Source organism: Oryx dammah, unplaced genomic scaffold (assembly GCF_014754425.2).
Source record: "Oryx dammah isolate SB20612 unplaced genomic scaffold, SCBI_Odam_1.1 HiC_scaffold_4, whole genome shotgun sequence".
NCBI classification, from domain to species: Eukaryota; Metazoa; Chordata; class Mammalia; order Artiodactyla; family Bovidae; genus Oryx; species Oryx dammah.
In genome coordinates, this window is record NW_024070188.1 from 30,144,295 (window position 1) to 30,171,693 (window position 27,399).

The 27,399-nt window shown below is 37.8% G+C and overlaps 1 protein-coding gene and 1 non-coding gene across 3 annotated transcripts in view; one reads left to right on the forward strand and one right to left on the reverse strand.

The window, feature by feature from the left end:
• PDSS2 (decaprenyl diphosphate synthase subunit 2) overlaps positions 1 to 27,399 on the forward strand; it is a 263,125-nt gene that overhangs the window by 29,487 nt on the left and 206,239 nt on the right. The gene's annotated exons all lie outside the window — the stretch shown is intronic.
• TRNAS-GGA lies at positions 20,434 to 20,506 on the reverse strand. Its single transcript has one exon. It is a non-coding gene; the product is annotated as a tRNA-Ser (tRNA).

The following is a 27,399-nucleotide window of genomic DNA, read 5'->3' on the forward strand; positions in this document are numbered from 1 at the left end:
TATGCCAGCAAATTTGGAAAACTCAGCAGTGGCCACAGGATTGGAAAAGGTCAGTTTTCATTCCAATCTCAAAGAAGAGGAATGCCAAAGAAGGTTCAAACTACCACACAATTGTGCTCATTTCACGTGCTAGCAAGGTAGTGCTCAAGATCCTTCAAGCTGGGCTTCAACAGTACATGAACTGAGAACTTCCAGATATACAAACTGGTTTTAGAAAAGGCAGAGGAACCAGAGATCAAATTGCCAACATCCATTGGATCATAGAAAAAACAAGAAAATTCCAGAAAAACATCTACTTATGTTTCATTGACCACACTAAAGCCTTTGACTGTGTGGATTACAACAAACTGTGGAAAATTCTTAAAGAGACGGGAATACCAGACCACCTTATCTGCCTCTGAGAAATCTGTATGCAAGTCAAGAAGCAACAGTTAGAACAACAGATTGGTTCCAAATTGGGAAAGGAGTACGTCCAGGCTGTTTATCATCACCTTGCTTATTTAACTTATATGCAGGGTGAAAGTGAAAGTCGCTCAGTCATGTCCAGCTCTTTGCGACCCCGTGGACTATACAGTGCATGGAATTCTCCAGGCCAGAATACTGGAGTGGGTGGCCGTTCCCTTCTCCAGGGGATCTTCCCAGCCCAGGGATTGAACCCAGGTCTCCCGCATTGCAGGCAGATTCTTTACCAGCTGAGCCACAAGGAAAGCCCTATATGCAGAGTACATCATGAGAAACGCTGGGCTGAATGAAGCACAAGCTGGAATCAAGATTGCCGGGAGAAATATCAATAACCTCAGATATGCAGATGACACCACCCTAATGGCAGAAAGCAAAGAGGGACTAAAGAGCTTCTTGATGAAAGTGAAAGAGGAGAGTGGAAAAGCTGGCTTAAAACTCAACATTCAAAAAACTAAAATCATGGCATCCAGTTCTATCATTTCACGGCAAATGGATGGTGAAACAATGGAAACAGTGGCAGGCTTTATTTTCTTGGTCTCCAAAATCATTGTGGATGGTGACTGCAGCCATGAAATTAAAAGACACTTGCTCTCTGGAAGAAAAGTTATGACAAACCTAGACAACGTATTAAAAAATAGAGACATCACTTTGCTGACAAAGGTCCATATAGTCAAAGCTATGGTTTTCCAGTAGTCAAGTATGGAAGTGAGATTTGGACTATAAAGAAGACTGAACGCTTTCGAACTGTGGTGCTGGAAAAGACTCTTAAGAGCCCCTTGGACTGCAAGGAGATCAAACCAGTCAATCCTAAAGGAAATCAACCCTGAATATTCATTGGAAGGACCAATGCTGAACCTGATGCTCTAATCCTTTGGCCACGTGATGCAAAGAGCTGACTCACTGGAAAAGACCCTTTCCCTACTGGGAAAGATTGAGGTCAGGAGAAGGGGTGACAGGATGAGGTAGTTGGATGGCATCTTTGACTCAATGAATATGAGTTTGCGCAAACTCTAGGAGATAGTAAAGGTCAGAGAAGCCTGGCATGCTCAGTCTATGGGGTCACAGAGTTGACACGATTGAGCGACTAAACAAAAACAAGTGTTCGTGGGATTCTCAAGGCAAGAATACTGAAGTTGTTTGCCATTCCCTCCTCCACTGTCTGAATATTAGGAAAGAGTTAAGAATAATTCTTGCCTAACTTCCTACCAGTATCCTTACTTTTCTACCAGGGAAGTCTGTATGCTTCTATTAGGACTAACCAAAAGAGAAAGCACAATTGGGATTTGGGGATAAAGTTGAGGGAGAGAGAGAGTGGAATCTTGAAAAGATGCAGAAGCAAGTATTTCTGAGCAGTTGGGGCTTGTCTGTTGCATCTTATTTAAGGAGTCACCTATTTTATCTGAATTTCCAGCTGTGCTTTAGAATGTTAGCAGGGTCTAACTCCCAGTCAAATCGTTCTGTAAAGTTATAGCTTAGTTTGGTTTGGAGAAAATTTGCTTCATGTTTGCCATCCCCTTTGCTCTACAGCTGTTACTTTCTACTCTGTTTCCTGATACTTCTTTCTATTGGCAGTGTTTTCTGGAGCCATGCATTCTTTGCATGAGTTATTCCACAGCCCTTTTCTAAGACTACAGTTGAACTCCATTTTAGGAATAATTACGTAGTTATATTCCAAATTTAGTGCATTTTGACTTCAGGAAGACCCTTTTAGGATCAAATTAGAACAAAATTGTTATATTTGGCCATAATGGAATAGAAGTCCCACTGTGGCTTCCAGCCTTATAAGTCTCCCCAAAATAGATCTTAGTAAGTTCATTAAAGACTTCTGTATCAGCAAATCTAATAGATTTATTTAAAAATGTTTCTGTCCTAATTGTTGACAGTTTTTTTTTTTTCTTGAAAAACATTCTTTACTTGATTTTATTCTTTCTGCCACTCCTTCCTCCCTTGGCAGGCTTTTCCGGGTGATTAAATGTTACTATGCACTCTTAACCACACTATTCTCTCTCCAGTTTATCCTTTCTGTATCCTTCACTTACTACAAACTTTATTAGTCTAATCTATCCACCTGGCCTCCTTCCGATCTACTCCCCATGTTCCTGAAAAACTCAAAAGTAGATGTCAGCATAAACATAGCATATTCTCAAATAGGAAATCTCAACATCATAAAGCACTGATTCTCCCGTGTGTGTGTTAGTCACTCAGTCGTATCTGACTCTTTGCTACCCCATGGACTGTAGCTGGTGGAATTCTCCAAGCAAGAATACTGGAATGAGTTGCCATTTCCTCCTCCAGGGGATCTCCCTGACCCAGGGATTGAACCCCAGTTCCTGGCATTGCAGGCAGATTCTTTCCCCTCTGAGCCACCAGGGAAGCTGATTCTCCCATGCTAATTTACAGATTAAAGTGGTTTCAGTGAAAATACTTGAAACACTAGTCATAAAGTGCATACTGAACCCTGAATAACATTGAAGAAGAAGAGCAATGAAAAGATTAGCCCTTCTAGATATTAAGACATACTATGAAGTTTCAGTTAGAGCAATGTAATACTGGTGCATGAATTGACAAGCTAATAGAGAAGAATTGAAAATTCAGGAATAAATTAGAAAGTATAGTAACTTAGGATATGGTAAAAGCAGTATCTTATTTGAGTGGGAGTAAGGATGAACTCTAATAACTGGTATTGGTATAACTGTGTAGCCATCTGGAAAGAGAATGTGTCAGGTCAATACTTGACATTATATATTTGGATAAACTCCAGATTGGTCAGAGATTTAAACATAAAATGTGAAATGATGGGAGAATTTAATTATAACTTTAGAGTTTTATAACTTCAGAGTTATAAAACTTTTCTAAAATTATGGCTCAAAATCCTAAGCTCAAAGTGTTGATTCATTTGCCTTTAAAAGATCTACATGACCAAAGTCCATGAGTAAAGTCAGAAGAGAAATGCATGATTCATTGCAACCCCTATTAAAATTCCAATGACAGTTTTCATGAAAATAGAATAAACAACCCTAAAGTTTATGTGGAACCTTAAAAGACCCCCACATAGTCAAGCAGTCTTGAGAAAGAATAACCAGTCTGGGGCTATCACTTCCTGATTTCTAAACTAAATTACAAAGCTGTAGTAATCAACACACTGTGGCACTGACCTAAAAACAAGCACATCAATGAATGGAACAAAGTAGAGACCCTAGAAATAAAACCATATTTACAGGGTCATTTAATTTATAATAGAGGAGCCAAGAATATACAATGGGGGAAGATGACAAGAATATACAATGGGATTAAAGTTTCTTTTAATAAATGAGGTTGGGAAAGGGATGGCTACATACAAAACAATGAAACATGGACCATTATCTTAACATACACAAAATATCAACTCAGAATGGATTAAAGACTTGAATATAAAATCTGAAACCAAAAAATTACTAGAAGAAAACAGGGGATAAATTCCTTGACATAGGTCTTGGCAATGATTATTACTATTTTTTAATTTGACATCAAAAACAGGCAAAAAAAAAGCAAACACAAGTGAGACTACATCAAACTCAAAAGCTTCTATACAGCAAAGGAAATCATCACCAAAATGAAAAGGCAACCTACTAAATAGAAGAAAATATTTGCAAAATATATATTTGATAAGGAATTCTAAAACATGTTTAGAACTCATACAACTCAATGGAAAAACAATCCAATTAAAAAGTAGGCAAAGGATCTGATAGACATTTCCAAAGAAGATATGCCAGTGGCCAACAAGTACATGAAAAAGTGTTTACTATTACTAACCATCAGAGAAAAGCAAGTCAAAACAACAATAAAACATCATCTCATACCTACTAGAATGTCTTGTATCAAAAAGATAAGAAATACGTGCTGGTGAGAATATTGCTGAGACTTTTACACTGTTGGTGGGGATGTAAACTGGTGCAGCCACTATGGAAAACAGTATGGAGAGTACTCAAAGAAACTGAAAATAGAATACCATATTACCCAGCAATTTCACTTCCAGGTATTTCTCTAAAGGGAATAAAATCACTGTGTCCAAAAAAAATCTGCAGCCCCCTGTTCATTGCAGCTATCTTTACAATAGCCAAGATATGGGAACAACCTATGTTTGTTCATCAGCAGATGAATGGATAAAGAAAGTCTGGTACACATGTACACAGACACTGAAATATTCAGCCTTAAAGAAGAAGGAATTCTTGCCTTTGTGAAAATGTGTATGAATCTTGAGGGCATTTGCTAAGTGAAATAAGTCAGAGAAAGGCTCATACTGTATGTTCTCAGACAGTGAGAGACAAATGTGTAATATCACTTGTATGTGGAATATAAAAGAAGAAGGACTTACAGATTACAGAGAATAGATTGGTGGTTGTGAGAGGTGGTAGTAGTTTAGTTGCTAAGTCGTGTCCAACTTTTGCAGCCCATGGACTATAGCCCTCCAGGTTCCTCTGTCCGTGGGATTCTCCAGGCAAGAATACTGGAGTGGGTTAGCATTTCCTTTTCCAGGGGATCTTCCCAACCCAGGAATCGAACCCAGGTCTCCTGCATTGCAGGCAGATTCTTTACCAATTGAGCTACAAGGGAAGCCGCCTTGTAGCTTGTGAGAGGTGGGAGGTGGGCAAAATACTTGAATGTGATCAAAAGGTACAGACTTCTAGTTATAAGATAAATAAGTCCCAGGGATTAACATATACCATGATGAGTTAACAATGCTGTATTGTGTTTTTGAAAATTGCTAAGAGAATAGATATTTTTCTTTTCTGTAGATGTTTTTACTTTTATTTAAAAATGCATAAAGATACCACAAATCGAATCATGCTGTCTGCCTCTTTTTCTAATAACTTTAGTGGTTTTTGCTCCTCTGAAGATGGAGACTTGTAAGTAGCAGGGCCCTGGATGGCCTCTTCCTTCTGCCCTAACCACACAGCATGCTTTCCCTTGTTCTTTTTGCTTTGGCTACATGGGCCTTTATACTCTACCTCAAACTCGTTGTGTTTCCTTCTATCACAGGGCATTTTCTCATGCTCTTACCCCTGCCAGGAGACATTGCCAGGATGAAACATGTTTAGCCTTTGACTCAATAGTACGTTAACTTCCACAGAGATGTATTCTTGGATAGAATTAGATTTGCCTTTTCCATGAATTAGTAGTGCCTTACCCAGCTCCTTTTAACTCTGGTAATAAATGCAGTTGTACATTCCTTGTTGGCGTTGTTAATGTATGTCTCTCCCATTAGAAAAGAAGCCTCATGATGGGAGGGACTGTGTTTACTTTGATCAGAGATGAAAAAAAGGAACCTAATTTCATATTATTGTGAGGAGTAAATGATACATGCAATATGCTTAGCATGGTACCTAGCATAGAGGCATGTAATGCTACTGGATCATACTATATATTTTGTTTTGAATAGAAGGAAATGATACCATTTGTGGATAAATTAACTGGATAAAGTTTCAGAAAGAATTCTGACTCTTCTTGGCCAGAGATGGGATTACCTTTGGAGGGTAGTAGCTAGTCTTATTTGTAAAGTAATTAGCCTCCAATTAAAATAAATAAATTAAAAAATAAAAACAAACAACAAAGAAATTAGCTTTTATTTCTCCACTATTCTTGGCTCCTGTATCTGTCAAACTGCAAGAAAGCAGCTTTTTTTCAAAGTATTTTCCCCTTTTCCAGTTGCATCCCTCCCTTCCTTTAGCTTTCTCAAGTAGGAGGTAGTTTCAAAAAAAATTCACAAAATAGAATTTTTCACTTGAAATCTGGGAAGTTGCACCTACACTTGCAGTTCTGTATTTGTCATATCAACCACAGTTGTAAAAATCAGGTAGAATTCAAGATAATGGGATCAAAAAATACAGCAGATATTTCATGTTGTGCCATAGGGGGACAGGTTTATTGTAAATCACTGGGATCATATTCCCTATTGTGTAATTTATAGTGGCTTTAAAGAGTTTTAAAACTTTTATTCTAGCTGCTTAGTATTTTCTTCCACTGTTCTCCACTTAGCATAGCCCTCATCTCAGTTCCTGACATTGTGAAAGTTGAATGATTATCTGAAGTGCCAGGTTTTTACTTTTCATATATTAAGTATGTAAATTTTCTTTTTGGTTCACTCCTTTGGTTTCTTTATGTTCCTTAAATGTTACTTGCTGCCTTGCTCTCAGGGAATTGAAGTCCTCATGCAAAATGAGATATGGCATAACTAGAAAGTATTATTTCCTGCCATTTTTCTTCACGGTTTGGAGAAGGATATGCATTAAGCAAAAAGCAGATTTGGGGTCTGTAGGCTACTTGGGATCCTCAGATCTGTTTTGCTTAGCTTTGAGAGTAAGTTGAAAAATCTGAATTTGTAGCCTCTTTTAAAAATTCAAAAAGTATGGGAAAAGTGGGCTAGCATTACCACTTGGCAGCAATTGACAGTGCTCTGTTGGTATGACAGAAACACTCCAGGCTGCTCTAGCTTTCTTCATGTTCCTGCTTCTCCCCAAATTCATGCCCATGCTTCATTAATTTACATTTCTTGTCTGGCTTCTGGCTTCCTTAGGCTTTTGACATGTGACCCCAGGCACAGTGAGGTAGGACACTATTAGGTTAAGAGCAAGAGAGGATAAAATCAATGATCTGCTGAAATGGTTCAGTTATATAGTCTCAGAGGTCTTCCATCCCTGTGGCATCCTGATCAAGGGAGTTCTTGGTCCCTCCCCTGGTAAATGAGATTTTTTAAAAAATGACAATGGATGTCTTGTAGAAATAAGTTTAGGATGATTAAATAACCATTGAATAAGAACAGGATTGGCTTTACTGCCAGGACTGTTTTCTGGAGCTGCCTGTAATTCCTATAAGTTTGTCAAAATATGTACCTGTTGATGAAAATGTTAGAGTTTACTAATTTTTTCAAGAAATGTTTTTAGGGGAAATAACTCTTAACAAGGTGATAAATTAGTGAATAGCCTTGAAAACCAAAAATTCCTCATACCTCCAAAATTCTAATTTTTTCATCCAGTTTTTTCCATTGTGGTAAAATATACATAGCATAAAATTTACCATTTTAACCATTTTAATGTATATACTTCACTGATGCTAAGTATAATCACATTGGTGTACCATCATCACCATTATCCACCTCTAGAAATTTTTCATAATTCCAACAGAAACTCTGTACTTATTAAACAATAACTCCTCACTCCCATTCTCCTCATGCCTGGTAAACTCTACTTTCCTTTCTGTCTTTATGAATTTGCCCATTCTGAGTACCTCATATAAGTGGAATTATACAATATTTGTCTTTTTCTGTGTGGCTTACTTCACTGAGCAGTTTTCAAGGTTCATCCATGTTGTAGCATGTATCAGAATTTAAGTTTTTTATAAATGAGTAATATTCTATAGGAATAAGTTTATGGATATACCAAATAAGTTTATAGATATACTAAATTTTGTTTATTCATTTATCTATTGATGGATCAAAACTCTAATCTTTTGACTGCACTGCACCTTCCTTAGTGGCTAAGTTGTAGGGTATATTATTTTTGTTCTCCATCCTCACTGGCTTCTTGAGTTTCTTTCTCTTAAATTACCCCAGGAAGCTTGCACATCAGCATGACTTTTGGTCATTGTGACCCCAAAGCAATTCTGCTCCCTTTGGCCATTAATGAAGCTGTTGTATTATGTATGTTCTGACCTTATCCTAACCCACTGTTTTGGTTAATTCTAGGAATATAGTAATTTCTGACTTGGTTCTATATGACTGTGGGTTCTTTTCCTGTGAATTATACCTTCTTCCTGCAATTCCTTAGATATCTAGAAGGCTTAGCTTTCTGGTCTCAACTGTGTACGTTCACTAACTGTGTGAGTTTGAAAGTGAAAGTGAAGTCGCTCAGTCGTGTCCGACTCTTTGAGACCCGTGGACTGTAGCCCACCAAGCTCCTCGGTCCATGAGATTCTCCAGGTAAGAATACTGGAGTGGGTTGCCATTTCCTTCTCCACGGGATCTTCCCGACCCAGGGATCGAACCCAGGTCTCCCACATTGCAGGCAGATGCTTTAACCTCTGCACCACCTGGGGATGAAGAGTTTTAGAGCACATATTTCATATTTCTTCTCAATGATATGTTATTCAAAACATGCTACTTGCTTTCAGCCTGGTGGTAAAAGTAGAAATTGATGGAAATCCATTTAGTGTCTTGTGAATTAAGTAAGATTATATATCAGAAAGTACTTGGTAAAGATGGTTTTACCATGATTAAGACTGACTGTAAAAAGAAAGTGCTTGGTAAAAGGTGGTTTTACCATGTTTAAGACTGTAAAAAGATTTTCATGCAAAGCTATCAGAAAAGCTTAAGAATTAAGTAAGGAACATAATTCCTTATTGCATAAATAGGTGGAGCTGTCTAGTATGTCAGAAGGGAATGAGTTTAAGAATAGTTAACTGAGTTTAAAGGCAGGAAGACAACAGTATCTTTTTTGAACATTTTGAAAAACCACTGATAATGCCTGTTTTGTGCAACTAGGCTTCCCCCATGGCTCAGTGGTTAAGATTTCACCTGCAGTGCAGGAGCCACAGGAGACGCAGGTTCGATCGCTGGGTCAGGGAGATCCCCCGGAGGAGGAAATGGCAACCCACTCCAGTTCAGTTCAGTTCAGTTCAGTCTCTCAGTCGTGTCTGACTCTTTGAGACCCCATGAATCACAGCATGCCAGACCTCCCTGTCCATCACCATCTCTTGGAGTTCACTCAGACTCACGTCCATCGAGTCCGTGATGCCCTCCAACCATCTCATCCTCCGTCGTCCCCTTCTCCTCCTGCCCCCAATCCCTCCCAGCATCAGAGTCTTTTCCAATGAGTCAACTCTTCGCATGAGGTGGCCAAAGTACTGGAACTTCAGCTTTATCATCATTCCCTCCAAAGAAATCCCAGGGTTGATCTTCAGAATGGACTGGTTGGATCTCTTTGCAGTCCAAGGGACTCTCAAGAATCTTCTCCAACACCACAGTTCAGAAGCATCAATTCTTCGGTGCTCAGCCTTCTTCACAGTCCAACTCTCACATCCATACATGACTACTGGAAAAACCATAGCCTTGACTAGACGGACCTTGGTCGGCAAAGTAATGTCTCTGCTTTTGAATATACTATCTAGGTTGCTCATAACTTTTCTTCCAAGAAGTAAGCGTCTTTTAATTTCATGGCTGCAGTCACCATCTGCAGTGATTTTGGAGCCCCCAAAAATAAAGTCTGACACTGTTTCCACTGTTTCCCCATCTATTTGCCATGAAGTGATGGGACCGGATGCCATGATCTTCGTTTTCTGAATGCTGAGCTTTAAGCCAACTTTTTCACTCTCCTCTTTCACTTTCATCAAGAGGCTTTTTAGTTCCTCTTCACTTTCTGCCCTAAGGGTGGTGTCATCTGCATATCTGAGGTTATTGACCCACTCCAGTATTACCTGGAAAATCCCAAAGACAGAGGAGACTGGCAGGCTACAGTCCACAGGGTCGCAAAGAGCTGGACACGACTAAAGTGACTTCGCACATTGGACCACAGTGAAAAAACTTGCTATTAAGTCTACTTTTGTGAGGATTTATATCATAACATAGAATTGGAAGTTGGACAATTTCAGCACATTTCTAGCTCTTTGATACTGCCCCCAAAGTTACTAACTTTTATTACTTTTGTTTGGGCCTGTCTTTGAGAAGAATTCTTGACTTGATATACATGATGATATTAGAAAAGCAAGGGGTCAATCAAAAGCAGATCCTGATAAACTGATAATGTTAGTATAGATGAGTAGTTTGCAGATTTTCAAATCTCCTGCTACTGCTACTGCTAAGTCACTTCAGTCGTGTCCGACTCTGTGCTACCCCATAGACGGCAGCCCACCAGGCTCCCCCGTCCTTGGGATTCTCCAAGCAAGAACACTGGAGTGGGCTGCCATTTCCTTCTCCAATGTATGAAAGTGAAAAGTGAAAGTGAAGTCACTGAGTCGTGTCTGACTCTTGGCAACCCCATGGACTGCAGCCTACCAGGCTCCTCCGTCCATGAGATTTTCCAGGCAAGAGTACTGGAGTGGGGTGCCATTGCCTTCTAGGTAAGTAAATTTTTAAAACAAATCAAATAACTTGGGAATCATTATAGTATTATCAACTTCTCAATACATGAAAAAAATTTTTTTTAATATTATCTATTATCACAATTTCACAAAAGAAAAAAGATTCTAACAATAAAATATAGGAATTCTCTTAGAATTAAGGACAGATTTGAAAATAGAACAGCATATTATATTACTTTTTTTATGCACCACAGTAGACTTTTGGTTATGAATCATTGTTTGGGAATTACTGACATAGATGTTTCTGAAATTTAGAGGAAAAGAAAATTATAATTGCCTGGATTGACCAAAGGTGGAAAGGATGGTACCAGTGAAAGAGCAGTGTTTGGAAAAGGAAGTTTTCAGGGAGTGAAGAAGAAACGCACATTGGTTTTAGATACGCTGAATATCCATGTTGAAGTTCAGCAAGCAGTTAAACAGATTAGACCTAGAGATAAAGGTTTAGATATTTTCAGTCTTGAGATGATAGTAACAACCATGAAAATGGACTAAGTTTCCTGAGGGAAATGGGTGAATTTAACTCAGATGACCATTATATCTACTACTGGTGGGCAGGAATCCCTTAGAAGAAATGGAGTAGCCATCATGGTCAATAAAAGAGTCCAAAATGCAGTACTTGGATGCAATCTCAAAAACGACAGAATGATCTCTGTTCGTTTCCAAGGCAAACCATTCAATATCACAGTAATCCAAGTCTATGCCCCAACCAGTAATGCTGAAGAAGCTGAAGTTGAAGGGTTCTATGAAGACCTACAAGACCTTTTAGAACTAACACCCAAAAAAGATGTCCTTTTCATTATAGGGGACTGGAATGCAAAAGTAGGAAGTCAAGAAACACCTGGAGTAACAGGCAAATTTGGCCTTGGAGTACGGAATGAAGCAGGGCAAAGGCTAATAGAGTTTTGCCAAGAGAACACACTGGTCCTTAACACTCTCTTCCAACAACACAAGAGAAGAAACTACACAGGGACATCACCAGATGGTCAATACCGAAATCAGATTGATTATATTCTTTGCAGCCAAAGATGGAGAATCTCTATACAGTCAGCAAGAACAAGACCGGGAGTGGACTGTGGCTCAGATCATGAACTCCTTATTGCCAAATTCAGACTTAAATTGAAAAGGGGGAAAACCACTAGACCATTCAGGTATGACCTAAATCAAATTCTTTATGATTATACAGTGGAAGTGAGAAATAGATTTAAGGTACTAGATCTGATAGACAGAGTGGCTGATGAACTATGGAATGAGGTTTGTGACATTGTACAGGAGACAGGGATCAAGACCATCCCCATGGAAAAGAAATGCAAAAAAGCAAAATGGCTGTCTGAGGAGGCCTTACAAATAGCTGTGAAAAGAAGAGAAGTGAAAAGCAAAGAAGAAAAGGAAAGATATAAGCATCTGAATGCACAGTTCCAAAGAATAGCAAGAAGAGATAAGAAAGCCTTCCTCAGCGATCAATGCAAAGAAATAGAGGAAAACAACAGAACAGAAAAGACTAGAGATCTCTTCAAGAAAATGAGAGATACCAAGGGAACATTTCATGCAAAGATGAGCTCCATAAAGAACAGAAATGGTATGGACCTAACAGAAGCAGAAGATATTAAGAAGAGGTGGCAAGAATACACGGAAGAACTGTACAAAAAAGATCTTCATGGTCCAGATAATCACGATGGTGTGATCACTCACCTGGAGCCAGACATCCTGGAATGTGAAGTCATGTGGGCCTTAGAAAGCATCCCTACGAACAAAGCTAGTGGAGGTGATGGAATTCCAGTTGAGCTACTTCAAATCCTGAAAGATGATGCTGTGAAAGTGCTGCACTCAATATGCCAGCAAATATGGAAAACTCAGCAGTGGCCACAGGACTGAAAAAGATCAGCTTTCATTCCAATCCCAAAGAAAGGTAATGCCAAAGAATGCTCAAACTAGCGCACAGTTGCACTCATCTCACATGCTAGTAAAGTAATGCTCAAAATTCTCCAAGCCAGGCTTCAGCAATATGTGAACCGTGAACTTCCAGATGTTCAAACTGATTTTAGAAAAACAGAGGAACCAGAGATCAAATTGCCAACATCCGCTGGATCATGGAAAAAGCAAGAGAGTTCCAGAAAAACATCTATTTCTGCTTTATTGACTATGCCAAAGCCTTTGACTCTGTGGACCACAATAAACTCTGGAAAATTCTAAAAGAGATGGGAATACCAGACCACCTGACTTGCCTCTTGAGAAACCTGTATGCAGGTCAGGAAGCAACGGTTAGAACTGGACATGGAACAACAGACTGGTTCCAAATAAGAAACGGAGTACATCAAGGCTGTATATTGTCACCCTGCTTATTTAACTTCTATGCACAGTACATCATGAGAAACGCTCGGCTGGAAGAAGCACAAGCTGGAATCAAGATTGCCGGGAGAAATATCAATAACCTCAGATATGCAGATGACACCACCCTTATGGCAGAAAGTGAAGAGGAACTAAAAAGCCTCTTGATGAAAGTGAAAGAGGAGAGTGAAAAAGTTGGCTTAAAGCTCAACATTCAGAAAACGAAGATCATGGCATCTGGTCCCATCACTTCATGGCAAATAGATGGGGAAACAGTGGAAACAGTGTCAGGCTTTATTTTTGAGGGCTCCAAAATCACTGCAGATGGTGATTGCAGCCATGAAATTAAAAGATGCTTACTCCTTGGAAGAAAAGTTATGAGCAACCTAGATAGTATATTGAAAATCAGAGATGTTACTTTGCCAACAAATGTCCATCTAGTCAAGGCTATGGTTTTTCCTGTGGTCATGTGTGGATGTGAGATTTGGACTATAAAGAAAGATGAGCACAGAAGAATTGATGCTTTTGAACTGTGGTGTTGGAAAAGACTCTTGAGAGTCCCTTGGACTGCAAGGAGATCCAACCAGTCCATTCTAAAGGAGATCAGTCCTGGGTCTTCATTAGAAGGACTGATACTGAAGCTGAAACTCCAGTACTTTGGCCACCTCATGCAAAGAGTTGACTCATTGGAAAAGACCCTGATGCTGGGAGGGATTGGGGGCAGGAGGATAAGTGGATGACAGAGAATGAGATGGCTGGATGGCATCACTGACTTGATGAAATGAGTTTAGTGAACTCCGGGAGTTGGTGATGGACAGGGAGGCCAGGTGTGCTGTGATTCACGGGGTCGCAAAGAGTTGGACACGACTCAGCGACTGAACTGAACTGAACTTCCTGAAGGAAAAAGGTACAGTATATACAGCAAAGGTTAAAGACTCGGAAGCCAAACTGCTTGGATTTGAATTCTTACTTTACCAGCTATAAGCTGTGTAACTTTAGTGACAATACTTTATTATGTTCTCTTGAGAATTAAATGAGTTCTAAGCATTATATAAAATGCTTAGAATATTGTTTGGCTGCTAGTTAATAAGTGTTGCCTATTGTTATTTGGTAGCAGCTCAGTGGTAAAGAACCCCACCTGCCAAGCACGAGACACAGATTCGATCCCTGGGTCGGCAAGATCCCTGGAGAAGGAACTGGCAACCCACTCCAGTATTATTGCCTGGGACAGCCCATGGACAGAGGAGCCTGGTGGGCTAAAGTTCAGGGGTCGCAAAGAGTGAGTCATAACTTAATGACTAAATAACACCAGCAAGTGGATTAAAAGGCCTGAGTAGTATGTGGTGAGTAGCGGCAGGCTATAGATGTTATGCAGAAATTGGATAAATCTAAAAATCTTATTTTGAAAGCTATAGAGCTATGGAAGCAAAGAGAAGAGGTAAACTTAAATTCTAGAGATTCCTTCTCATGTGAACTGAGATAGCTAGCTGTTTGTTTCTGAGAGCAATTGCTAAGTATAGGCATGTTTTTAGGATTAGTTTTTTTCCAGGCAGAGGGAATCCAGAGGGGAAAAGAGAAATCAGAAGAACTTTTAACAGTTGTGTGGGCTAGTTTGACAGATGGAAATTAAGGTAAGCCCAAAATGCATAGCCATTTTTTTTTTCTTCACTGGACACTTGGGCTTCCCAGGTGGTGCTAGAGGTAAAGAACCTACCTGCCAGTGCAGAAGAGGTAAGAGACATGGGTTCGATCCCTGGGTCAGGAAGATCCTCTGGAGGAGGGCATAGCAACCCACTCCAGTATCCTTGCCTGGAGAATCCCATGGACAGAGGAGCCTGGCAGGCTACAGTCCCTAGCATCGCACAGAGTCAGATATGACTGAAGTGACTTAACACAGACACTTGCTAAGTGTTGGGGCAGTGTCAGAGGCTGGAGTTAGCCTGGTATAACTGAGCAAAATCTCTTGCAGTTTCACACTACTTAGACTTGTTAGGTTCTCAAACTTCTTGATTTCAGGACCCCTGTTCAATGCTAAAAATTATTGAAGATAGCAAGGAGATTTTGTTTCAGTGGATTGTATTTGTTGATATTTACTGTATCAGAAATTCAGAAATTAAAAAATAAGAGAAATATAAAATATTTACTAATATAAAAACAATAATAAACTCATTGAATGTTAATATAAATAATACTAGAAAGAGTTAATTGTTTTATATTTTTGTAAATCTTTGGCTTAATAGCAGACAATGGAATATTCATATCTGCTTCTGCCTTCAGTTTGTTGGAAAGTGTTATTTTGGTTGAAGTAAATGAAGAAAATCTAGTCTTACACAGGTATGTAGCTGGAAAAGGTGGAGAAGGCAATGACACCCCAATCCAGTACTCTTGCCTGGAAAATCCCATGGATGGAGGAGCCTGGTAGGCTGCAGTCCATGGGGTCGCTAAGATTTGGACACAACTGAATGATTTCATTTTCACTTTTCACTTTCATGCATTGCAGAAGGAAATGGCAACCCACTCCAGTGTTCTTGCCTGGAGAATCCCAGGGACGGGGGAGCCTGGTGTGCTGCCATCTATGGGGCCGCACAGAGTCAGACACGACTGAAGCGACTTAGCAGCAGCAGAAGCAGCTGGAAAAAGGAGTAATTTAATCATTTTTTCAGGTAGTTGAGTATTCTTTGATCTTATGGCAGAACTTGACAGGTAGTAGTTTCTTAAAGGTTAGTTGCAGTGTGGAATCTGAAATCATTTCAATGAACTTTTGTATATTATTACGTTAAAATCTATTGTTCTGTCTTTTATTTTGAATGAATATTTTACTCACCCATAATTTTGTACCATGCATTGGTCATTTGGAAATATTGGTTCACTGAGGTGTGCAAACCGTTAGTATACAATATAAAAACTCCACATATGTGTTAGTATCACCACTGATCTTATCCAAAAAGTAGTAAGGAGTAAGTATTGGAAAGCTGTCAAGGTTATGGTCGCTGATATGTTTTCTGCAATTCTAATTTTTGCCTGAAAGTTCTAATTTTGTTGTTGGCAACAAATGCTGATATTTTTATCTTTTGAAGTAATAGGCTCATTGCACTCATTTTTGTTAATGTAGTCTATACATTTTTGTTAATGCACTCATTTTGTTGTTTTATATATAGTCAAATAATGTGAGAAAGGACTTTTGTTTCTCACCATGAGAGTACAGGATCTAGAATTGCTGCTCTATATAAACAACGGGAAAACTGGACAGATACTTGAAACAATTGTCCTCACAGACTGGACAACTGGCAGTCTAACAGTCTGATTCCTAGAGGAATCAGAAGATGTGAGCTCTGCAATTGCTGTGGCTCTTTGCCTGGAGGCAGTTTTCAGTTGTGGTACAGGAGAGAAATCCCCAATAGAACCCGATGGTATTGCTGAGTGGTGTGAGACATAAACTTCAGAGTTTGGGGAAGCCATGGTGGCTAGAATTTAAGGGCAATAATATACCATAGAGGAAGGAGTTATTACAGATAAAGAGCTCTAGAAATCCGTATAGGAGTCCCACACTTCTGCACATTGGCTATGGTGAAATGCCAAGAACTGCTTCTAGGAAAGAGTTATTAAGAGCTGTAAACTGAACAATTCCCAGTGCTTGTACAGAATCAGAAGTCATTTGGGTTCCCATCACCAGAGTAAAAAAACCCCTCTGAATACATGGGAAATTTAGGGAAGACTTCAGAAGGGTCACCCACTTTGTAGTAGGACTAAATTCTAGAATGAAGACTATTCTACACCCACCCTGAACATAAGCCCCATGTGGATCAAATTGGTTTAGATGTAATTTAGCTGCCCATTAGAACAAAGTCCAGTCCTCTTTTAACAGAATCTAACACTCAAGAATATAAATCAGCAATATTTAGCATACAGTAAAAACATTATAGACATGTCAAAAATTGAGAAAATATAACTTATAACCAAATGAACAGACCAAGTAAAGGCAGAAATGATGGAACTAACAGGCAAGAATGTTGAAACAGCTAAAGTAAATAATGCTCACTTTAAAACAATGGTCTAATCTTCTACCTGAAGAAGTCTGTTAGAAAAGAAGAGCAAAGTAACCCCACAGTAAGTAGAAGGAATGTAAAAATAAAGATAAGAGCAGAAATCAGAGATATAGAAAATAGATAATAAAGGAAAAATAGTAAAGCCAAATGCTGTTTTTTGTTTGTTTGTTTTAAAAAGATCAATAGCCTCAGCAGTATCGGAAATGATATTGAGAAGAGTAGGTAGAGATATGGCAGTCCGCAGCTGGACATAAAGACAGGGTATTGAGTTATGGGGCAGCAAGAGAAGAGCCAAAACAAAGGCTAAGCTTCAAGAAGAGGAATGCTAAGTTCTCTTAGTGGAACCATTCTGAAATCAATTCCAGAGTATACCTATAACTTCTGACATTAGAGTGAGGTGAGGAGAAAGTGAAGGGAGGCCAGGGTGGAAGTCAGGGGGATCCATCAAGTCATCTGTTGATATCAGTGTAAGTGGGAATGAAAGGAAAGGTGGGTGGAAACAGGGATAACTGATCGCTTAGAAGAGAGTATGTTTTGTTTGCACTGTATTAAAAATTCAGATGCTGTGAAAGCTTTAGATATTGTCATTTTTCACTCTTAGATTTAACCTAGTGAATCAAGCCCAAGTTAACTTAAAGTTGTATTTAGTAAGAAAATGCCTGAACCTTTCTCTGTTGAGAATTTTCAAGATGAACATGGAAGTAAAAATCAAGAGAAATATGCAATGACTTGTGTAGTTCCCTGTCTTCAGCCCTCTATCTCTGCGTTTGAATGTGATTTTCAACACTTAAGTATTTTACTGTTTTTTTTTCTTTTGGTTTTGTTTTGTTGTTTACTATTACTTTTTACTGCTGCAGGTAGTAAGTGACCATTTATGTACTATAGGCTAAGTAGAAATAGTCAGAGAAAAGTTCTATTAGATACATTTCAGGTGAAGGAAAATCATTGGGCTGAATTTTCAGATTATTTTTAATAAGGGTAGAGTCTAGGTTTAATATTGATTTAAAAATTCAAACTTTTTCGCTGTTATCCTTTTTTTTTTTTTAAGAAACTTACTTGAAAAGTGGCTAAATTGCTTTTAATAAATTAATTATTAATGTGCCTGATAAAAGAGGAATGTCTAGATTCTTTTTCACCAAGTGTTAAATTCTGGGTGTGTTAGGTTGTAGAATGGTTTTTACTGCCTGTCGTTTTTGTACTTGTTTGACTTGTTTGAATTTTAAAATAATGAGCATGTATCTTTTCTCTCTCCAAACAAACAGAGCTGTTAAAAAAAAAAATGTTCCTAGCACATAAGGAACGTAAATACTTATTGACTAAATGAATAAATAAAACGGATTCTATGGGAAAATTAAGGGTAATATTTATTGTGTTACTATTATATTAGGTTCAGGTATAATGCACAGTGGTATATTGGACACACTGGAAAGTAATTTTGTCTATAATTCTAGTTTGTGATGCACCTCCCTGGAGAAGGCAATGGCACCCCACTCCAGTACTCTTGCCTGGAAAATCCCATGGACGGAGGAGCCTGGTGGGCTGCCATCCATGGGGTCGCTAAGAGTCGGACACACTGAGCGACTTCACTTTCACTTTTCACTTTCATGCATTGGAGAAGGAAATGGCAAAACACTCCAGTGTTCTTGCCTGGAGGATCCCAGGGACGGGGGAGCCTGGTGGGCTGCCGTCTGTGGGGTCACACGGAGTCGGACACGACTGAGGCGACTTAGCAGCAGCAGCAGTGTACTTAGAAATACCTGTAACTCCCTTAAACACCTACCCTCTTCGTACAGCTATTGAAGGGAGAAGAGCATCAAGAAAAATGTTTGCTCTCAAATGATTTCTATACTCTCTCTGTAATTTATTCCCACCCACCTCCCCCCCCACCAAAATAGAAGGTATTTCTGGCAGCAAGAGCTCTCTAAGGAGAATGTTAGTCTTACTTCAGCAGACAGAGTTGTTTTAATACAAAAAGTTAATTAAAACATGCAGCCTGTTTGCTACCAGCCAAGGAGAGAAGATGGCTTGTCAGTTTTCACTATCTTCTTTTACTCCCGTTTATCCTTATAAGTGATCTTTTTAAACTCTACCAATTTGTTTGTTTCTTATCTCTCTTGAGATACAGTAGTGTTGTGGACTCCCCAGTTCATCACTGATCTTGTGAGTAATGGGATTTCTCTTCCAGTTGCCATGTTGTTCTTATCTCTTCTGCAAGAATAAAATATTTAAGCCTTAAATATAAAACCTGAACAGAAAGGAAGTTCTAAATTTCATTACAAATTATCTTTTCTTCTGTATCCCCAACACCCCCCTCCAAATCAGTTCAGGGAGCCTTTTTTAAAGCATAAAAATATATAGCTAAAAATTATAAAAGCAATTCTAAACAAATTTTTTTAGGCAGTGATGGTATCCAGTTAGATTTTCTATTTATCACCAGATAGCACAAACTCAACTGTTATGCTCCAGATTTTCAACAAAGGATGCTAAAAGTGAAGGTAGGCTTGGACCGTACATGAGATGGGCACAGTGTCCTATTTTTTTTCCTTTTTAATTACACTATTAATTTTGGAATAATTTTAGATTTACAGAAAAGTTACAAATATCAGAGTTTTTTATCCCTCATCTCATTTTCCCCATTGTTAACATGTATACAACCATGGTACATTTGTCAAAACTAAGAAATCAGTAGCAGTTCGTTACTATTAACTAAACTCCAGACTTTATTCAGATTCTGCTAGCTTTTCCACTAACGTCTTTTTTCTGTTCTGTGATTCAATCCAGGGTACCACATTGCATTTAGATATCATGTCTCTTTGTCTCCTCTGCTCTTTGACAGTTTATCAGCCTTTATCTCTCGTAATTTTAACGGTTTTGAGGAGTATTGTCAGCCACTTTGTTTATTATCATGTCTCAGTTTGGGTTTCCTTAATGTTTTCCTTGTGTAGACTGAGTTTATGTTTTGGGGGGGAATGATACCACAGAAATAAATTGCCCTTCTCATCACATAATATTAGGGGTACGTTCTATCAATATGACTTACTATTGTTGATGTTAACCTTGAGTTATCTGGCCAAGGCAGTGTTGCTAGGCTTCTTCACTATAAGGTTACCTCTCTACCCCCGATGCTCTGTTCTTCATAAGTCACTAAGTCTAGCCTATGCTCAAAGGAGGAGTAGATTAAACTTTTAGAGTATCTGCATAAATTATTTGAAATTTTGTAAGGAAGATCTGTCTTTTCTCCCTCATTTATTTCTTCAGTCATTTATTTATATCAATATGGACTTGTGCATATTTATTTTATACTTAGAGTTATAATTCCTTACTATGTTACTTTGCTGTTCGGGTGGTTCCAACTTTGGCAGATGGAAGCTCTTTCAGGTTGGTTCTTAAGTCCCCATCCTTTTGGGTTTTTTGAAAACTTCTTTACTTTTTGGCACTGCAGGATGCTGTGGGCTCATGGAGTGGGTTGCCATTTCCTTCTCCAGGGGATCTTCCTGACCCAGGGATCGAACCCGGGTCTCCTGCATTCCAGGCAGACGCTTTAACCTCTGAGCCACCAGGGAAACACCTGATATTAAGCTAAACATCAATTCATACTGATAACGCTAACTAATCCTGTACCATAGAATTATTTTAGCTTTCCCCTTTTGTTTATCTGAACTTTTTAGCCTGGCTTCCACCATCTGTCATCCATCTCCTTATTTCTTCAACTGTGGCATACAGGTAAAGCAGTTTCAGAAATGTTAACTTCTACCACTATAAGAACAACCTGCCAACTAGAAAACTGTTCATGTACAGTTCCTTTTTCTTCTACCCTTACTGTTTCCGATCAAAACATGATTTTCCAAAGTAATTTTAAGTTAGCTCCTTCCTTTTTCTTTTCCTTGTAGCCTTTTCAGTGAGATTATGTCTGCATTCCATCTTGAGGTCCCCAACCTCTTGGTTGATTTTTTTAAATGTGCATATATTAAAGTTCACTTTTCGTGTTGGAAGGTTCTTTGTACTTTACCAGATACATACCATCTGGTATCCGCCTCTCCAGAATATTATCTCCACCCTACAAGTTCCCATGTGCCCCCTGTAGTAGACTGCTGTCCACTCCCCCAGGCCCTCACAGCCACTCACCTGTTTTTCTGTACTTTTAGTTTCACCTTTTGTAGAATGTCATATGAAGAGAATTGCATAATATGTAACCTTTCAGGTCTTCCTTTTTTCACTTAGGAAGATGCATTTAAGTTATATCCATCTTATCTGAATCACTAGCTTGTTCCTTTTTATCACTGAAGAGTATTACATTGTATGGATGTCTCACAGGTTGTTTGTCCATTATCTGTTGAATAGTATCTTGGTTGCTTCCAGTTTTCAGTGATTATGAATAAAGCTGCTGTAAAAACTTACATACAGATTTTTTCATGAACATGTTTTCATTTCACTTGGGAAAATAACTAGAAACATGACTGCTAAGTTGGTTATATGGTGGATATATGTCTAACTTGGTGAGAAATTGCCAGACTATCTGAAGTGACTATTAACATTTTGCATTTCTGTCAGCAGTAAATGAGAGTTCCTGTTGCTCTGCATCCTTTCCTAGTGTAAGTTTTAATAGTGTCCCCTTTCATTTTTGATAGTGTCCTGGTTTGTATGATGAACAATGCAGTGTTAAGTAAGCATAATGACGTATTCTGTCTTCTTATGTTTTGTGACTCTCTTTCGGAGGAATTTTGGTGACTCTGTTGAGTCTATTTTGTTGTTGTTGTTGTTGAGAGATACGATTTTCCTCATTAGGAGCATGGTTTTAGATCCTCTAATTTCAGTAATGGTGGATTAAGGAATAAATAGGTAAAGGAAATCAGAATTAGGTAATTCAGTTGGCCAACTAGCTGACATTGTGTAATGATGCCAGTCTGCTTGTGAGCTTCCTCATTGTGATATCACCCTTCTAGGCATCTATTCACTTTCTTTAATGGCACCCACAAGCAATTCTGTGCATGTTTTTTTACTTTTAGTTTTGCAGTCTGACCATAATTTGGACCTTTCTAATATCTCAAAGGATAGAGAAAATGAAATCATTACAGCTTATAATGTGGTTCTGTATCAGACTTAAGGCTGAAGCCTCTAGGGATAGATAGCAGAGCTAGAAAGCCATCTTTGTCTGTGGAACATCTGCATAGTAAGTGTGGGTACCCATTGTCCTTCAGATCATTATGTCTCAGTGTTATTTTAATTTTCATATTTATTCTTTGGATTCTAGATTAGATATTTTGGTTAACCATTGGCATGCTGCATATTAACTTTATTTTGAAGCCAAACAGAGCAAATAACACTTTTCTTTCTTTAAAAAATTTCTACCCTTAGATCTCTTTACTTACTCTTTCTTATTATACAAAAATAATGGTGTCATTAAAAACAAAGATTAAGGATTTGCTAAGAAAATTTATGATCATCTCATTTGTGGTATCTACCCAGGGTCTCTAGAGACAATTCATTTAAATGAAAATTCCTTCTATTTCTAGAAATCCAGACTTCTGCTTCACTTTGTCATGCAAGTGAGAATTCTGCTCACAGGTCAGAGGCCACAAGTGCATCTACAGGCCTGTCATCTCATCTTTAGGACCTGCCAACTAACCTTTCTGATCTTTTTCACAGGTGGTGGAGAGAAGATGGGGAACAATGCAGTTTCCAGATGTCAAGGTCTAAGTAGGTCAAGTCAGACCCTCGTTGGGAATGTCTAGTCCACAGTGGTCAGGATACCAAATCATATTGCAATGGTTAGCATAAAATCGACAAACCCATCAGAATTATTTGAGGAGATGGCAGTTTGTGGATTAAATTGCTCCATTAATGATTTTCCTTTCCTTAGATTGAAGTCAGATATAAGATTCCTGCATCTACTACTGTGGGAAAAAGATAAAAGGGAGAACCCTAACTTTGGACTTCCCTGGTTAATTTTTATTCATTTATTTATTTTTATTGAAGTACAGTTGATTTACAATGTTGTGCTAATTTCTGCTGTATATCAAAGTGATTAAGTTTTATATATGTATTTACATATATATACATTGTTTTTTATATTCTTTTCCATTATGGTTTATTACAGGATATTGAATATAGTTCCTTATGCTAAACAGTAGGACCTTGTTGTTTATCCTGGATTATTTAAAATATTTGAAGGTTTGCTTTATTAAAAAGTGATTGCTAACTTAATATTCTTTCAAACTCAGAAAATCACTTTATGGTGAAAGTAAAAAATTAAACTTTTGAAAGATGTTTCTTCTTGATTAAATGTGATTCAGTTAGTTTCAATGTTAAAGAAAATAAACCCAGCATTTTGCTCTGTCTGAATCTTGAAAGCACCAGGCATTTTGGACAAATCAGTTAACAAGTTGGGCCTCGTTCTTTTGTAAAATGAGAAATTAGACTAGTGAGCTCTTGGATACCTTCCAACTCTATCATTTGTGATCTTATGACATGAGTGGCCATATTAGATTTTACTCCAAAATGAATAATTACCAAATAATGTCAATGATTTAAATGTAAACCTAGCCCTGCCGTGAGCCTTCAAAGAACACAGAACAATGTTTACTGTGTTCAAATGACATTTTAATATAGGATCAACTTTTTAGTTTTTTAAAAATCTATATCCCCAATTATAATTGTTTAAAATTATAATCTTTCTGCATGTATCTAATATGTGTGAAGTTACTTGTCTAATTTACAGATAACTTTCGTAAATTGTTGTGATTCCTGTATATGGGAATTCAGAAGAAAAGTTCAGTGCCAGATTTTTCCCCCTGTGAATACATATAACTATTTCTTAGTTTTTAAAACATGTTAGAGTTGATTTTCGAAGAGAAAACTTTGCAGCTGCCTTTTCAAAGACGCTGTCTTAGAGGACAGGCTAGAGAATGAAGAGAGTGGGGAAGGGAGGCCAACCTCACCTTCAAGTTCCAAGGTAGATGTTCTGTTTACTTAACAAGCAATAAGACATTTAAGTATTACATATGGTTTTCTGGAGACTTTTTAGTATGCCTTTCATGGGCTATCTCTTGTTCCAGTAAGCCACCCTGTTAGATATTTTAAGCAGTGTATTTTTGCTAATGTGTACAGTAGTGATTTTTAAAGGTGAAATTGGCAACACCTGGAAACTTAAACAGATTTGATGAAATTTCCAGGCCATATAAAATTGCTGCTGTGAACTTAACATGTAAAAGAGCATTATAACTCTGCATCCTTGTTTGCTTGGCCTGGTGTGGTTGTCTGTTTCTTAGAATGGAAACAGAGAAAGAAATTAAAAGGCACAAATAAATAAATTAGCTTTTCTCTTTTTGTGTCTTCATCAAACCAGTATTTGCAGAGATCCTTCTGTTCCTCCTCTCTTTATAGTCCACCAAACATTTCATATTTGAAAGACTGTATGAAGCTTACTCCTTTGATCACTCCTCTTTGAAAGGATTCTCAAATGCCAGCATTCCTCCTAGTTAAGTTTTCATTCGGCTTTTCTTTCGTTTTGCTTCATAATTTAGAGGTAAATTACAGATTATTTATTTTTTAAAAGATGTTTCATCTTGCAGACTTGAGCTTTTAATTTTCTTGGTTTCACTGTCCTATAGTAAAAATTAGTCTACCTGGCATTAATGGAAACTTCCTCACTGAGTACACATGTAACAACAACCTAACATAAAGAATAATGATAGTTGGTTACAGCCATGACCCTAAGGCAGGGCAAGATACCTAAATATTGTCTGATTTATTCAAGAAAGATAAGATCACATCAACTCAATTTGTTGTACATTTTGTTCCAATTCATTTCATAAGTATTGATCTATGTTTAGTAAGTGGATATTAACCAGACCACCCCATTCCCTAGTCTAAGAGGGTACAAGGGTGTTTGTTGTGTTTTATGTCAACTCTGCTGTAGAGATGGTCTGCATGAAAGATGTTTTTAATTAAAAATTCAAGAAGGTAATACTGGCACCCCTTATATTAGGATCATGTTCTGAAGATTTCTCAAATCTTCAGTTAGTCAGTTCAGTCACTCAGTTGTTTCCAACTCTTTGTGGCCCCATGGACTGCAGCATGCCTGGCTTCCCTGTCCATTACCAACTCCTGGAGCTTGCTCAAACTCATGTCCATTGATGCCATCCAACCATTTCATCCTCTGTTGTCCCTTTCTCCTCCCGCCTTCAATCTTTCCCAGCATCAGGGTCTTTCCTAATGAGTTAGCTCTTTGTATCAGGTGGCCAAAGTATTGGAGTTTCAGCTTCAGCATCAGTCTTTCCAATGAATACTCAGGATTGATTTCCTTTAGGATGGACTGGTTTGATCTCCTTGTAATCCAAAGGACTCTCAAGAGTCTTCTCCAACACCTCAGTTCGAAAGCATCAGTTCTTTGGCTCTCAGCTTTCTTTATGGTTCAACTCTCACATCTCAGATCTTTCCTCCCCTCAAAATGGCTGAAGGCTAAAAATAGAAAGAGATGGAATTCAGAAATCAGTACTCTTCTGGAAAGCCTCACTGTAGCAATACTTCCTTCTAACCATTCACATTCCCAGACTTTTTTTTAAAGATTCATTTGAGCAAACTTTTACTGAGCGCTTACTATATATAAGATAATGTGATAGGAAATAAACAACAGGGTCAGGGATGAAGGGAAATAGAACTATGCTATTGATAGTTTTATGGCTGTCAAGGACTTCACACTCTAACACTTCCTTAAATTAACTTTCAGGCCTATAGTTATAAATCTGGAAGAGTTTTGATATGTTTTATTTTTGAAATTTGTTTGAGCATTTTGCAGCAGTCAGCTGGAAAGCACCAGGGAGGGGAATGATCTATTCAAAAGTCCAGAAGTGCGTGTGTGTGCTATCTTAATATAGCTTTATTGTGATATAATTTACATATGATGAAATTCATCTTTTAAAGAGACTAGTTCTTTGAGTTTTGGTATACTCAGAGAGTTGTACAGCCATCACCACTTTCTAATAATTTTATAACATTTTCATCATTCCCAAGAGAACTGAACTCATTAGTGGTCACTTTTCCTAATCCTCCACCATCAACCTGAGGTAACCATTAATCTGGCTTCTTTGTTTATGGATTTGCCTATTCTAGATATTTCATGTAAATGGAATTATAGAATATTTGTGTTTTTGTGTCTGGCTTCTTTCACTTTGCATAATATATTCAAGGTACATCTATTTTGTAGCATATATTAATAATACTTCATTTCTTTTTATGACTGAATAGTATTCTGTTATATAGATTTGCCACATTTTATTTATCCATCAATCAGCTGCTAGATATTTGAGTTGTTAACTACTTTTTTGCTATTACGAATAATACTGCTGTGTACGTGTGTATGTTAGTTTTTATATAAGCTGTATGCTCTAATTTCTCTTGGATATACCTATGAGTGAAATTATTGGGTCATATGCTGACTTTGTTTAACCTTTTAAAACTGTTTTCCAAAGTGACTATATAACTTTTCAATTCTATCATCAGTGAGTGAGGGTTCTGGGTTCTCCATACCATCACCAACACTTGTTCTCTCTTTTATAATTTTAGCCATCCTAATGGACGTGAAGTGGTATATCACTGTGGCTTTAATTTGCATTTTCTGAACGGCTAATAACATTGAGCATCTTTTCATGTGCTTTTTGGCTACTTGAGTATTTTCTTTGGAGAAACATCTATTTGAGTCCTTTCCACATCTAAAAATTGTGTTATTTGCCTTTTTGTTGTTGAATTGTAAGAGTTCTTTATATAATCTTGGTACAACTCTTATCAGCTATATAATTTGCAAATGTTCTCTTCCATTATGTGGGTTGTTTTTTCACTTTCTTGATAATATCCTCTGTAGCACAATTTAATTTTTATGATATCCTACTTATTTATTCTTTTTTTCTTTCATTGCTCATGTTATATCTAAGAAGCTATTGCCTAATTCAAGGTTATGAAGATATACTCATGGTAATTTCTTTTAAGAGTTTATAGTTTATTTCTATGATCCATGAATTAATTTTTGTATATAGTGTGAGGTAAGAGTCTAGCTTCATTTAGTATGTAGCTACCCAATTGTCCCATACCATTTATACCATTCTTTCCACATTGAATGAACTTGTCACCCTTATCAAAAACTAACTGATTTTAAATGTAAGGGTTTGTTTCTGGATTTTCCAGTCTATTCCATTTATCTGTTTGTTTATCTTTATGCCATTGATACACTGTCTTTATTATTTTTGCTTTATAGGAAGTTTTGAAATTCCACACATGATATTTTACTTTTCCTCAGTGCTCACATCTTTTGGTTACCAGTTTTCAAATCTCACTTTTTAGTATTTTTCAGGCTGGTTTGAGACTGTGCCCCTACTAACAATTCATTGGTTTAGGATCTTAATTATTTGTTGTTGTTGTTTTGTTGCCCAGCCCCACCCAAAAGCATTAGCTTCTTAACTGG